The sequence below is a fragment of the Pteronotus mesoamericanus genome, unplaced genomic scaffold (genome assembly GCF_021234165.1).
Source record: "Pteronotus mesoamericanus isolate MK-2021 breed Mesoamerican mustached bat unplaced genomic scaffold, CSHL_Meso_final contig_22, whole genome shotgun sequence".
NCBI classification, from domain to species: domain Eukaryota; kingdom Metazoa; phylum Chordata; class Mammalia; order Chiroptera; family Mormoopidae; genus Pteronotus; species Pteronotus mesoamericanus.
In genome coordinates, this window is record NW_026555090.1 from 9,391,483 (window position 1) to 9,405,802 (window position 14,320).

General features: G+C 48.0%; 1 protein-coding gene and 1 pseudogene across 1 annotated transcript in view; one reads left to right on the forward strand and one right to left on the reverse strand.

Moving 5' to 3' along the window:
* LOC129068715 (multiple coagulation factor deficiency protein 2 homolog) overlaps nucleotides 1-8,097 on the forward strand; it is a 31,556-nt pseudogene extending 23,459 nt beyond the window's left edge.
* NTN1 (netrin 1) overlaps nucleotides 1-14,320 on the reverse strand; it is a 172,342-nt gene that overhangs the window by 95,964 nt on the left and 62,058 nt on the right. The gene's annotated exons all lie outside the window — the stretch shown is intronic.

Sequence of the window (14,320 nt, forward strand, 5' to 3'; positions counted from 1 at the left end):
CGGGCCTCGCGCCATCCCCACGTGGCCCCCCTCAACACTGCCGGCCAGCACCCCGTCAGCAACCTCCCAGGGGCTTGTGGGTGTACAGAGTCCAAATCCTCCGTGGCTCTGAAGTCGTCACCAAAGGCATCCAGGTATGGGCAGGCCCGTGCTCTGTCAAAGGGACTTGGGGAAACCAGCCCCCGCAAAGTCTGGTGGGTGGCAAGTGTTCCAGCCTCTCCTCGGGGCGAGGGATGGAGATACAAAGCCATCAGCTTCTGCCTGCTTGGTCATTTATGCAGCACCGCGCCACCGCCCCCCCCCAAATCCTTAGGTGAGGAGTCGGGCATGCCAGCCCCTGGGGACTCTCCCTCACGGTAACTTACACAGCGCTGCAGCGGGCAAGGCCTTCCTCCAAGCCCTCCTATACCGATCCAAACAAGTGAAAGATCTGAGCAGACATTTCTCCAAAGAAGATATACAAACGGCCAATGAGCACGTGAAAAGAGGCTTATGTAGCACCACTCACCATCCGGGAAATGCAAACCAAAACCACACTGAGATACCCATGCACACCCACTAGAGCGTCTAGAATCAAAAGAGGCAACACCAGCAAGTGCTGGGGAGATGGTGGAGGGAGTGGGACCCCCGTGCCTTCCTGGTGGGGATGGAAAACAGTGCCGTCTCCTCGGAAACGGGCCGGCAGTTCCTCGAGAAGTGAAACACAGAGAGGAGAGTGAACACGCTGCTCCTGGTCTGGCCTGGGGGGAGGGGGAGTGAGGATGTGGGGGACAACGGGGAGCTATGAACTCGAGGGAGCTCCAGAAGGAACCTGGTATTTATTTATCAAGCACCTGCTATGCTGTGCCTGAGTCCTGACAGGCCACTCCGAGTTCAGGACGATCAAAACGAATGCTTGCTGTTGAACGAACCCCTTTGCCAGTGGCCCTGTAAAGGCTGTTAACACCCCGTCCCCCCACCAGGGCCACCAGGGCGTTTACTCCCCCGCTGCCCCCAGCGCCTGTGGAGCCCCCAGGAGAATCAAGGCTCGGCAAACCGGCTGGGCCTCTGCCGGCCCGCTGGACGCCCACCCTGGCCAGAGAGCTGTTTTGGTCTAAACCTGACTCACAAATTTTGTTTACAACAATCCCATGGCAAATTAGAAAGTTCCCCTGATTTTATTTTTTTAAATCAACTCACAGAGCTGTCTAATAAAGAACAGTTAAGTAATCACAGGATGTTTAAAATTGTACATGCATTGCGGGTTCGTGAGAAAATGTCTTACGCGGTAACACTCTGATTTGAAAAGGAGATGAACCGAGGAGGGTACATTAAACTATTATTGATACATTAGCTTCTGTAAAGCTGGGGAAATTAAAAGATAAATTCTTTTTTGGCTATAAATAAAATACTCACATTAAAAAAAGAATTAACTTAGTCCTCAGGTCCCTCTGAGGCAGGCACTGACATTAACCCCCTTTTCCTGGGGAGGAAGCTGAGGCACAGAGGATCACCTGCCGAGCGGCCGACCTGGGCCAGAGGCTGGCAGCCTGGCCCGCACTGCTGGAAACCGCCTGCCACCCGGGACAGAGCACCTGTCCCTCTTCCCTTGCAACGTGGAGGGGACAAACGGAGGGCTGATTCCATGCCTCTCAGTCCTTTCCAGGGTGTGCCTCGGGCAAGATGACTCCTTCCCCCACTGTGGACCCTGTTCCCCCACCCCAAACGTTTGGGGATCAAGATGAGAGGGCATATGTGCCTCCCGCGGGCACAGACCAAGGGCCACGGGCCCTGCCTTGAGGCTCTGCCTGTCCTCACGCCTCAGAAATGCACAGGCCGGCCCCTGGCCGCACCAGCCGCACCAGCGCTTCTGCGTCAGTTCCACCCCGACGCGCAGCCTTCCCAGGGGGAGCGGAGAACCTCTGCCATTTTCCCTCCCGTCAGCGGCACGGCCCCGCTCCCTAGCTCCCGATGACAATCTGTTTTATGTCCTCTCGGCCTCCCTGCCCCGTCTCTCGGCTTTCTCTCTATTCATGCGCTGTTTCCTTAGACGCTGCATTTTTTCCTATAACATCATGTCTGATCCAGACTTTCCTAAAAGCACCCTTTCACGCCTCGCAGCTTCCCCGGTGTCGCTCCCGGCCGGCCGGCCGGCGGGACCTGCACCGAGGCCCCTCCTCCACCCGGTGGGGCCCATCTCTGCCCCTCCACCCCCCATTCAGGGAGTCACAATACACATTTTCATATCAAAAGCCACCCCTTGTACCTCGACCACAAACTCTTCCTGCAACTAGACAAAATATACTCAAGCAACGATAAAGAAAATAAACAGGATGTGCACAATGCTGAAAAATATTTATATCCCATACTTGGAGTTCAATATAGCATAATAGTCTCCAAACTTCTACTTCTCGTCGACCTTCCCAATAATACATTTCTCATCACCTCTTCTGGGGAGGACAAGGGGTATTTTTCCGCTCGCTTTGTGAAAGGGCAGTCCCCAGGCAAGACAAACAAGACTCTGTGCTGAGAGGCAATTGGAAGCTGACCTTCTGGGACCTTCTAACGTGACAATGAGAACGTGATGGATGGCAGTGTTCTCTGGCCCCAGTCTTCAAGCTGAGGCAAGCACCATCTTCCTCGGCTCCATAGAAAGGCCTGGGGTCTCGGCTTTGGGAACAAAATAGGGCGAAGCCAGTGAGATGTGGAAGAGAAAGGGGGCAGGAAGGGAGGGGCCTCGGGAGGAAGCCCCCGCCACCACAGCGGTTCCTTCAAATGGTTCAAATGGACCAAGCAGCTAGGAGAGACTCCAGGGATCATCCGGCTTGACCTTCTGAAGCCAAAGATGGGCAGCTGAGGCCCAATGAAGTTAGGACTTGCAAAGGCCACCCAGCAAGTTGCGGGGAGAGGTGCGTCAAAACTGGAGGGGGCTTCCTGACCCCACGGGGGCTCCGCCCGCAATACCACACCATCTGCCCTCGCCACGACGCACCTGCTCCCTCATCCTGGGTTCTGGGTTCTGCTGAGCCACTTGCCTGTGTGCACAGGGATCTGAAAAGCTCACAGCCTCTTCTCCAAGAACAACAGGGCCCTCGCCAGCACCGGTTAACCAAGTAAGTTGATGAGACCCACAGGCGGCTTTCCGGGCCTCTAAGAAGCTTCCGCAATCTGCCCCCTGGAGAAACAAATGCAAAGACATTGAAGAAAGGGCCACCCAGCCTGTCTCTGGGGCCTCCACCCTATCAGCTCATGTTTGTTTTGTTTATGAGAGGGAAGTTCTCCAACTGCTCACAGAGAGGGAGGCGTGAGGTCCCTTCCTCTGAGGCCCAGCAGAGAGCAAGGACCTCACTCTTTCGCCTCATAGGCTCTCCTCCATCACACGCAGGGCAGTCAAGGGCAGCAGGCCCACCCAAGGCTGCCCCAGAGCCCTCAGGGACCTCACCACAGCCTGTCTGTTGTCTCCGGGGCTGCGGCCCCAGAAGACGTCAGCGCCTGTGTTACGGCCCCTGGGGGGGAGACGAGTCAGTGCAAAGAGCTCGCTCCTGCCTGCCTTTTCTCCTTCCGAGGCCTCCTTGTGTGCTGGCAAAGCTGGTGTTTAAATGAACTTTGACACACTCCAGTGCAAGCCTCTCTCACTTTTATGGAACCCTCCTCCAGACCTCGGCCGGGATCTGTCCAGCTCCAGGCACATGTGCACAAGGACACTGTTTTAACACAGAGATGCGGCTCTCTCCCTGACCCGAGCACTGTTTCATACTCTAGAGAAACACATGTGCGTTGCCTACTAAACGTAACATTTACCCTGCCCTGGACACCTTGACACGGTCGTCCACACCTTTTTGTATGTAACATGGTATTTTATCTTTTTTAAAAAATATTTTATCTATTTTTAGAGAGGGGGGAGGGAGGGAGAAAGAGAGGGAGAGAAACATCAATGTGTGGTTCCACTCATGCACCCCTTACTGGGGACCTAGCCTGTAACCGAGGCACGTGCCCTGACTGGAAAGTGAACCAGTGACCCTTTGGTTCACAGGCCGGCACTCAGTCCACTGAGCCGCACCAGCCAGGGCTATGGTATTTTAAATTAAAAACATCATATGCTCACGCCCTTTTAAATTTTGCTTTTTTCCTTACTCTTTTTAAGTCAATAAATAAGGCACAATATCTTAATAACTGAACCATACATAGTTCACTTTATGGCTCTATTAGTGTTTATTTAACTAATCTATTTTTGGACCCTTTTTCTGCTGTATGGATTTTGATCCTGCAAATTAACTATTTCGTTTTCTTGTAACCTTTCCCTATGTTTCATCCCCACTTCCATCTTTCCCTGATGCCTTCTAATCTCAAACTGTCCTCTGCTGAGGAAGGTTGGCTTCAGTTACACAGAGAATGTGTCTTGCAATTTGTGGGTACCAATTTCCTGGCAGGTGTTCCTGGGTCTTATGGTGTAATCATCTTCAGAGGTGGGCTCTTTCAGATCCGGTTGGTTCTCATTACTCACGGTAGTTGTAGCCTATAAAGCTGCTGGGAACACTGGATTAGCAAATTTTGAACCACTGCTCCTTAGGGAAATGCAGTTAGGTTGCTGCAAGCCTCTGGCCTCATTCCCATGACTTGATCAATACTGAACCTTGTTTTATGTGTGTGGCTGTTTAAAGACACCTTATTTTATATACATTGTTGATTCATTAACGATGAACTCATAGCCAACAGCACTATAACTCATGCCTGAAGGAAGCTTATCTAACACGTGTTTTCTCTGTAAGGCACATTGCAGCCTTCTGTTGCTTAGGGACACGAGACAGAGCTTCAGCGCTATACCTGGGGGCCATCTTAAACAGTGACATTGCCAAGAAAAAGCACAAAAATTCAAAAAATGTGGCACCACGTAAACCGCCAAAAAAAAAAAAAAAAAAAAAAAAAGTAAAGTAAAGAAACACTCCTTCACAGTAAGAGCTGAAAGAAGAAGGCAGAGCCCAGCCCTGCTCGCCTCATCTAGGGACGGGGACGCTGGGCGACTCACGTTCTTGGACTGCTCTGCTCCTGCCACCCTCGCTGTGAAAGGACCACGGGCATTGGTTTTGGGGTTTCAAATAAGTATTAGTCACTGGGTAAATTTGCAAATATGGGCTCCACAAATAATGAGGGTCCACAGTACTACTCCTCTTCCTCGATTCTGCTCTATTTTCTCCATGGGTCCTGGTTGTTTTCCCTTTACTTACCTTCAGAAGGGCGGAACCTATAAGGTTCAGTATCTGTTACTGGACAAAGTAGCCCACGCTTGGTCCCTTCTCAGCCCGCTTGGCAGGGGTACAGTCACCTGCTCAGCATCACAGCAGGGGAACAGGCTGAGAGCCACTGCCTAGTTTCCGGGACTCTGAACCTGATAAACTACATGCCCACACCTTTATTCCCCTCCGGAGGAAGGCACCTCGCAGAATGCATGGCCTGTCTCAAAGTGTGCTTTCCTGCTCCACGCCCTCCCAGCACTGCACCCCCGCCCCCCCACACACACCCCGTGCTTTTAGCCTCATTGTTCTCTGGGATCTAAGGAGTTTGCCTAACGTAGTGCGTTGAACAGCCCCCAAAATATAAGTCCATGTCCTGATTCCCAGGGCCTGTGAATGTGACCTTATTTAGAAAGGGAATCTTTGCCGATATAATTAAGTTAAGGCTCTTGGATATGAGATCATCCTGCATTTAGTATGGGCCCTAAATCCAGTGACGGGCGTTCTCACAAGACACAGAAAAGGAGAAGACACGGCAGCACACAGAAGGGAAGGCCATGCAAAGACGGAAGCAGAGACCGTAATCGGGCGTCTCCAAGGGTTGTCAGCCCCCCATGGACACTAAGAGGGGGCCTGGACCGCATTCTCCCTCAGAGCCTCCAGGGGAAACCAGCCCCGCCAACAGGTGGATTTCGGCCTCGCCTGCGGGAAAACAAACTTCTGCTGTCCTCAGCCAGCCAGGCTGTGGCGGCCTCTCACAGCCGTCCTAGGAAACGAACACACCTAGATGCGGGAAGGTGTACGAGGTAGGAGGTGGGGAAAGGGATCTTTCTCTTCCCACCTCGAGGGGCAGCAGCTAAAGGGATTTCGGGTTTCCTCAATGAGGTAGAAGCTGACGTTCAGGGTCGGCCAGCGTCCAGCATCCGGCACGGGAGCATTGTTCTGCCTCCACTCAAGCATCGGTAGGAAGCCCAACCAGGTCCGAGGGGAAAGTGACAATGACAGACTAGGAGAAAAAAACGGCACCACATATAACAAAGGATTGTATCTAGAATATATAAAGAACTACATCACGTAAACAAGAAAAAGACGACCCAACAGAACACACACACACACACACTCACACACATGAATATTCATGTTACAGAAAGGAAACCTAAAAGCCAATACACATGAAAAGATGCTCAACCTCACTAATAATCAGACATATGCAAATTAAAACAATGCATATGCACATTTAAACAATACACCCATTGGACTGGCAAAAATAGCCACGCCTGGTAGTATCAAGCGTTAGTTAAAATAGGGTAAGTGAAAACTTCCATGTAGAGCTGGGAGGAATTGGACCATCCTCTGACCTAGTGGTGGTGCTGGAAACAGCCAGACAATTCTGGGTCTTGGTGTCTACCCTCGAGAAACCTCACATATAACCCCAGGAAGGGGAGACAAAGCCGCTGATTGCAGCAATGTTTATAGGAAAAAACTGGGGCGGCAGGCTAAATGGCCACCAGCAGGAAACGGACAAATGAACTGCAGCTTGTTTATACAACGTCATATCATATGACCCTGAAAATGAATGAAGTAGAGCCCAATGAAGCAACATGGATCCATCTCAAAAACACAGCAATTGCAAAATGATACATCTGGTGTGACAGCCTTTTAGATAAACTCATTAACTCATACACAACATTCTGCATTGTGCATAGACACACATATGTAGTAAAAGCTGAAAAATATGGAAAGATAAATCAACAATACTATTTGTCTCTGGGAAGAAGAGAGTTTATTGGAATGGAAAAGAATGAAAGGTACCTCAAACGTACTGTATCAACAATGTTCTCTTTATTATTTCTTTTAAAAGTTTAAAAAAGTGGAAGAAAACAAGCAACCACCTAAATATAATATGAAGAATATCATAAGTTTCTGGAGAGTGGTCAGATACAGTGTTCTGAGAGTGCAGAAGACAGAGACTTCTACCTCTTTCTACATCTTTCTGAAGCTTTGAAAGATAAATGGGAGGTGGGAGGGGCAGCGAGGGCACCGGAGACTGAGAGATCTCTGCCGCTGCTCAGAACCTCCGTCCTGGGTGGTCTGCTCTGGGCCTTTTGTCCCCAGGTGCCATCCCAGCAGCACGGGCATGGGTTAAGAACACAGCACATGACCTAGAGCATATGACAGAACATCTAGAAAGTGTCATCAACAAACCAGAGGCAGAGATGTCCCCGCAAGAACTGCAGCTCCATTATTTCAAAATGCATGATTATGGTGGCAATTATTTTCTTGAAAGCCCAGCACGATCCACAGCCATCACTCACGTCTGTAAAGAGAAGGTATGAACAGGCACCGCCGACGAGTGAAGAGGAACTAATGAACTTAATGGCATTTTCAGAGACAAGAACAACGATGGATCCATGGACAATGCTGAATTTGCAAAATCACTGCAGGAGACACTTTTTGACCATCTCCTAGTTAGTATGCAAATGTGGCCCATTATAATGTGACTGAATACCTTCAGTAATGCAAGATAGCTTATTTCCAATGACTCCTGAAGTATTCTGGGAAAAACCTGTAGCCATCGTTACACTGGAGTAAGAAAGAGAAATAAAAAAGAGGAACGGGACATACTGCAGTCCCCAAGTACTGTTAAATCTCCCGTTGGACAAGGGCTTGAGTACAGAATCTTTTTAAGAACGTTGGATAATTGGAGCTGAGTGCTCAGGAATATGACTGCAAGTCTCTTGGTTTTAATTCTTGCTACCTGAAAAGTAAGGCAAAGCTTTGCCAAGTGAACACATTTTTCAGTAACAGTGAGGGAATGAAATGAATGCCAAATGTTCCCCCTTGTGGGTCCTGTCTCTTTCAGGTAAACGTGGTCAGCATTCCGTAAACTTCGCCGGGACTAAATGATTACTTGCTTTGGGCAAGTGAGTATTGATTAAATTATTTCAAAGCCACAGCATAACACGAATGTCAGACACCGAGTTAAGTTAACCACAGGTTCTGTGTCTTCTGGCACTTTGCATATGATCCACCACTGACCTAAGTCTTTCAGTTTTTCCATATTTTATAAAATTACTGCCATATCCTTATACTTTATTGCTTTTATGTCTTCTTCAACCTGGGAGAGACCTTGAATTTAAAAGTGTCCTCTACTCTAATCAATAGCAAATGCTTTAACTTTCTCTATATTTCTATTTAAGTCTTGTTTCTAGGGTTTCATTTCTGCAGTTTAGAAGCTTAGGAATGTGAGGATTTATCCCTTCTGCTTGATACAGAGGCAGTAAAACTACTAGCTGCTATTGCCTAAGTGAGAAGTGAAAAGGTCATTCACCAAGCACAGTGATCAGCCTGATACAAGCTACATTTAGAAGGAGTGTTGTTTAAATGATCTCTTCTAGCCTAAATACATGAATTCTTTCAGGTCAGGAAAGATTAGGAAAAAGGCCTAAAAATTCCTAGCAGTGTTAATTTCAACAATAGCTGAAAACAAAAAGCAACAGAAAATGTAATTTGGTTTATTGGATATGGTGGACACACTATGATAGAAAGCCTAAAATGATGATTCAATAAAGGATAAAATTGCTTAAATTTTTCTGTAAGAAGTACAGAGACTTATTTTCTTTATTAAAGTATTTTCATAAGAAAACATGTTTATTTATAAAAATGGATTCCTGTGTCAAGTATTTGTGCAATCAGAACTGAATTGTAAACTATTCTTGTAAAATCTAGTTATTTTGAAAGGTTTATATAATGAATTCTGAATATATGACCAATAAAACTGATGGAACAAAAAAAAAAAAAAGGTAAATAGATGGGTCTGAGAATAACTTTCACAGTACCTACTTCTCCTCACTTGGGTACTTGGGTATTCTGGGTTAGATTCATTTGCTATGTTTACTGAAAAATGTCTTAAGTTCTCAAATTTTAATATGAAAGTAAAGGAGTTAAACACTTTATATTTATCTTTCAGGGCAAAACTACAGAGGTAGTGGTTGTGTGGCTGTGGATTGTCTGATCAACATCCTGAGGCTGCAGAGCTGGAAACCCTTTTCAGACTCGCTTGCAGCTAGGCTCTGGGTATGATCTGTGCTTCACGTGACTCAGAGGGGACTGAGGCAGGATGTATCACGGTTTCATGGGCTGGGCTGTGTGGGAGCTGGCAGAAATGGCTCTACTATCTGGTTCTTCAACTTCTTGACTGTGACAGAAGCAGCAGCTCTCTTGGTAGCTTGTTCTGAGGGTGGTTTGGGGATTTTGTTCCTAGAAGTCCACCTTAAGTTTTTTCTTTAGTCCTCAACAATTCTGAAAGTTATCTAAATTACTAACAAATTAATCCCTTTCTGTTGGAGTTAGTGGATGCTGTTAATTACAGCTAAGAACCCTGACCACAGCAAGTTCACCAAATGGTTATTATCAGTCCCATGGTCTTGATTAAATCTTTTTTTCTCATAAGCACACAGCCTTTTGAGCTAAGATTTCTTACCACTATGATCAAACCACATTTGACAGATAAATTAACCAATGTATGAATAAGTTTCAAGCATTTATGACACACAACAGAAAGAAAACTTAGAAAACATCCAGAAGATAATACTAGACCAGGGTTTGACAAACTTTTTCATGTAAAGGACCAGAGAGTATAAACATTGTTGGCTTCAGGCCATATAGTTTCTGTCTCAGTGACTTAACTCAGCCATTTTAGAGTGAAAGCAACCATGGACAGAATGTAAACAAGTGAGCATGGCTGTGTTCCGATAAAACTTTATTTACAAACACAGCTGACTGGCTGGATTTAGCCCATGGACCACGGTTTGCCATTCACCACCCCCCATAAGCTAAAAATGCAATAAATCAATCACCAAAGTGACCCCAACCTGTACGAAGTTGGGAGAAGTCAGCCAGCTGCCGGTATCTATGGCCCATGCCCAGCAGAATGAGCCACAAATCTAATCCTATGTCCCCTGTGTACACAGGGCTCCTCCCCTACTTCAACCTTCTCTTTCTCTTCAAATGTAAAATCTGCAAACAATCATAACTAAGGAGATAGTACCCGCATGTCCTTCACCTTTTTATTTATTTTTTTGGCAACAGCATAAATGACACTTATTTGAGCAGTTAGGAATTCTTTTCTTTCTACTGGCTGAGATATATAGAATTTCCATTTCAGTCTTTATAATTAAAATACAATTAAAATGCCTATGGAAACTTAAACTGATACAGACCTTAGCATTTATACTATAAAATGTCTTCATATACTTTAACATATGGTAATAATAACTAAGCAGATTTGGCACTTATCAGGATAACTTCTCTCCCAGAACCATGAAATTTGGAAAGTGTCACAGATACAAAATGCACTGCAGTTTTACCTAGATCCCCAGTGTGACGGTGGAGTCACACAGGCCTTGGTCCAAGTCCCATCTCTCCTACCACCTCGCTGAGTGACTGAGCACATAACTTCCCTTTCTGGGCCCCAGGTTCCTGCGTTTTAAATGAGTATGTGGTTGGTGTGACAAGTGAGAAAACCAACATTTAAGCACAGGGCATAGATCCCAGTAAATGCTTGACAAACAGGGCTGTAAGGATGACAATGACGATGACAATGATGATGGTGACAGAACAAAGTATATTTTGAAATGCCAGCAACCAGATGGCAAATTGGTGATCAGAGCCAAGCCCCGAGCATCTGGGGCATTCACCTCTGGCGTTACTTCCAGGGCAGGTCCCCGCCTGCACCTTTCCACCATCTTCCCATGGTAATAGCTCACACAAAACTTCGGTCCCCGAGATACAAATACAACCGGGTTTACTTAGGCACAAATCCTTAGTGCCGAGTCAGGTGCAAACTCTTCCCCATCTCACCTACGCAGCAGGTAGAGAGGCCCACCTCTGCTGCGAGCCACCTGTGGGATCACAGCCAAGCCATTTCACGTCTCTGGGTCAGAAAGTGTGGCCCAATCAGTGCTTCTCAAGCTTCAAGGTGCATGTGAATCGCCTGAGGAATCTTGTGAAAGCTCGGGTTCTGATTCAGTGGGTCTGAGGAGGTGCCCAGTAACTCGCATTGGTAACAGGTTCCCAGGGGATGCTGATGCATCCTGAGGCCCCACTTTGGGAACCACTGCCCTAGAAGGTCTGTTGGTTCCCCCACCCCCAGCCTAGCTTGCTTTGATCAGAACACTAGGACATGTCTGCTCACCATCCATTCCTTTCTTTTCCCTTCTCCTCGACCCTCTCCCCTTAGGGATAAATCCTATTTCCCCTTAGCATGGAGCCCTCGCCCTCCTCTCCAAGCAGAAGTCAAGGATCATATCATGAACACTGAGGAAACTCCCACGTCACCACAGAGCTATAACAAAACCATCAGAGCAGCAAAGATTATTTGGGGTTAATGCCTCCTACATCCACCTGCCGACTGGGAACATTCTTTCCTTGGTTCAAAAATGTTCTTAAGCCTTTCCGGGCCACCATTCACACATACCAGGCTCCAGATCCTCTAGTGAAGGCCCGGAGAGGCGGCTGGCTGCCTAAAAGACCAGCCCCGGGCAGGGCAGGGGAGACGGAAGAGCCGATTTCCGACGACCCGGCAGACAGTAGCCTGAGCTGACCAGCCCAGGGCTGGCCCCAAAAGTCCAGGTATCAGGAGGAAGCTTTTCTGGGAACCCTGTCCCTGCTGGTAAATGAGTTAGCGCCATGCCTTCCCATTCCAAAATGGATACTGGGAACAGAACGCGTGACCACACAGTTCCCAGAGTCCTGCCCCAGACAGGAAGCAGGAGCTCTGCCCGCAACGGGTCCTGAACACACGGTGTTTCCCTGGGACCTCCGGTGCTGGGTCTCTCGCGGGCCCCACATGGTCCGCAGGGCCTCCGTGGCCACAGTGAGACCTGGCGACAGGTCACGCCACCCTTGCCCCACTTGGAGGCACTCCCTGTGATCTGGGCCTGGCCCCACCACGTGGAGGAATTCGACTATGACTCTGAAATGTCCTGTGGGCAACAGGCCCTGGCCATCCTGTCGGGGCTGTGGTGCCAACCTCTCTCCACAGACTAAAGCCCACGTGGGAAGTCCTGCCCTTCCGCTGGCCAAGTCGCCTCCTCCGAAGCCTCCCTGTCTCCAGGACCTGCCGGCAATGCGGCACTGAGTTCCCTGAACAGCCGGACCAGGGCGTTGTAGGGCAAACAGTCAGCCGGATGTGCCAGCATTCCGGCTGGCATGAGCACCCTCAGATGTGCCAGCTTCAACATGTCAGGCTGTTTGCCTGGCGGTTCTGATCCTATTGTTACCTCCAAGGTCACGCCGGGCCTCCTCCACCCCGAAGAACGGCTTCCATAGCCCTCTGCGCTTGAGCTCCCTTCCTGGGCTCAGCAGCAGCACTTCCTGTCAGAGCTTCTCACTGGTACTGTCAACAATTATTTACAATCATCTATTTTTTTGCTGTGGTAAAATATGAATAACAAAATCTACTATCTTCACCGTTTTTTAATGTTGCAGCTCAGCGGCATTAAGCGCATGCACACTGCTGAGCAGCTGTCACCAACGTCCACCTCCAGAGCTTCTTCGGCTTCCCAAGGGGAGTCTTCAGACCTGGTACACACTGGCCCCATCCCCCCGCCCCCAGCCCCTGGCAACTCCCATTCTACCCTGTCTCTATGAACTTGACTATGAACCTCATATAAGTGGAATCAGACTGTATTTATCCTCTTGTGTCTGGCTTATTTTACCTAGCATAATGTCTTTCAGTTTCCTCTGTGTTATAGCATATGCCAGAATTTCCTTCTTGTTCAAGTCTGAAATGTATGTGTGTGTGTGTAATCACGATTTGTTTATCTACTCATCTGTCAATGGATATTTGGGTTGCTTCCACTTTTGGCTATTGTGAATAACGCTGCTAAGAACATGGGTGCAAAAATACCTATTCAAGTCCCTGTTTTCAATTCCTTTGGGTATATACCCTGTCCATTACTTTTTAAGTTGTTCTTGACATATAATAATTGCCAGGGAATTGCTCAGCTAAATGTTCTGTTCGTGGAATTTTCTCATACCGAACACAACCATGTCATCAGCACCCCGATCAAGAACCAGGACACTGCCACCTTCCCCAGATGGCCCTTCGGGTCGCTTTCCTGCTACAGTGACTACCGTCCACCCCACCAGGGTGACCAAGATCCTGGCTTCTAACAGCACTCTTTGCTTGTTGTTATATTTTTTGTAAGTAGAGTCATCCAGTACCTGTCTGGCTTTTTTTTTACTCAGCATTATGTTTGTGAGGTTCAGCCAGCTGCTGCATGTAGCTGTGAGGTACACTCACTCCTCTGTGGTATTCCTCTGTGTGACACATCACAATTTATTTTTCTGTTTAATTGTCGGTGGCTATTTATGACTAGGGTCCAGGCTGGCACTATTACAGAGAAGGTTGCTATGACCATTATAACACATGTTTCTTGGTAAACACAGGTTCACATTTCTTACGCATATACACCTAGCAGGGCAATTACTGGGTTGTATGGTGTACACATACCGGTTAGTAGATTAAGCCCGTTTTCCAAAAATGGTTGTCCCACTTGACTCTCCTGCCAGCAGAGTATTTCACCAATACTCAACACTCTCTTTCTCCTTTTAGCCACTTTGGTGTGTAGCGCCTTGTGGCTTGGATTTGCAGTCGCCCTGATGACTAATGAAGTAGAGTACCTTGTCATGTTTGCTATTCTCTCCTTTTTAGGGACAGCTCACAAACCTCCCCACAGGAAGGCACAGCAGGGATCTCAGTGTCTTACAAGGCTGTCTCCAAGCCTCCCGTCCAGCCAGGTCTCATGACGAAATCCAGGCTCGAGCTATGTTACATAAGCTAAGGCTAAGCTCTCCACTCACCTGGCCAGGTCACTGTCAGGGGCCCCGGGCTGGATCAGACACGACTAGCCTGCTCTTCGAGCATTGTCTGTTCATAACAGTGTCCCAAGGGCCAGGCCTTTTGCCAAGAGAGCCAGATGTCACTGGGTCGGCATGTGTAAAAAGCCAACAAATAACAAGTGTGCAATTCTTAGGAATGACAAACCACAAATATGGAGAATTCCGCAATCAGTAAAGGAACTAAGAGGAACCCGTGTCTGGTC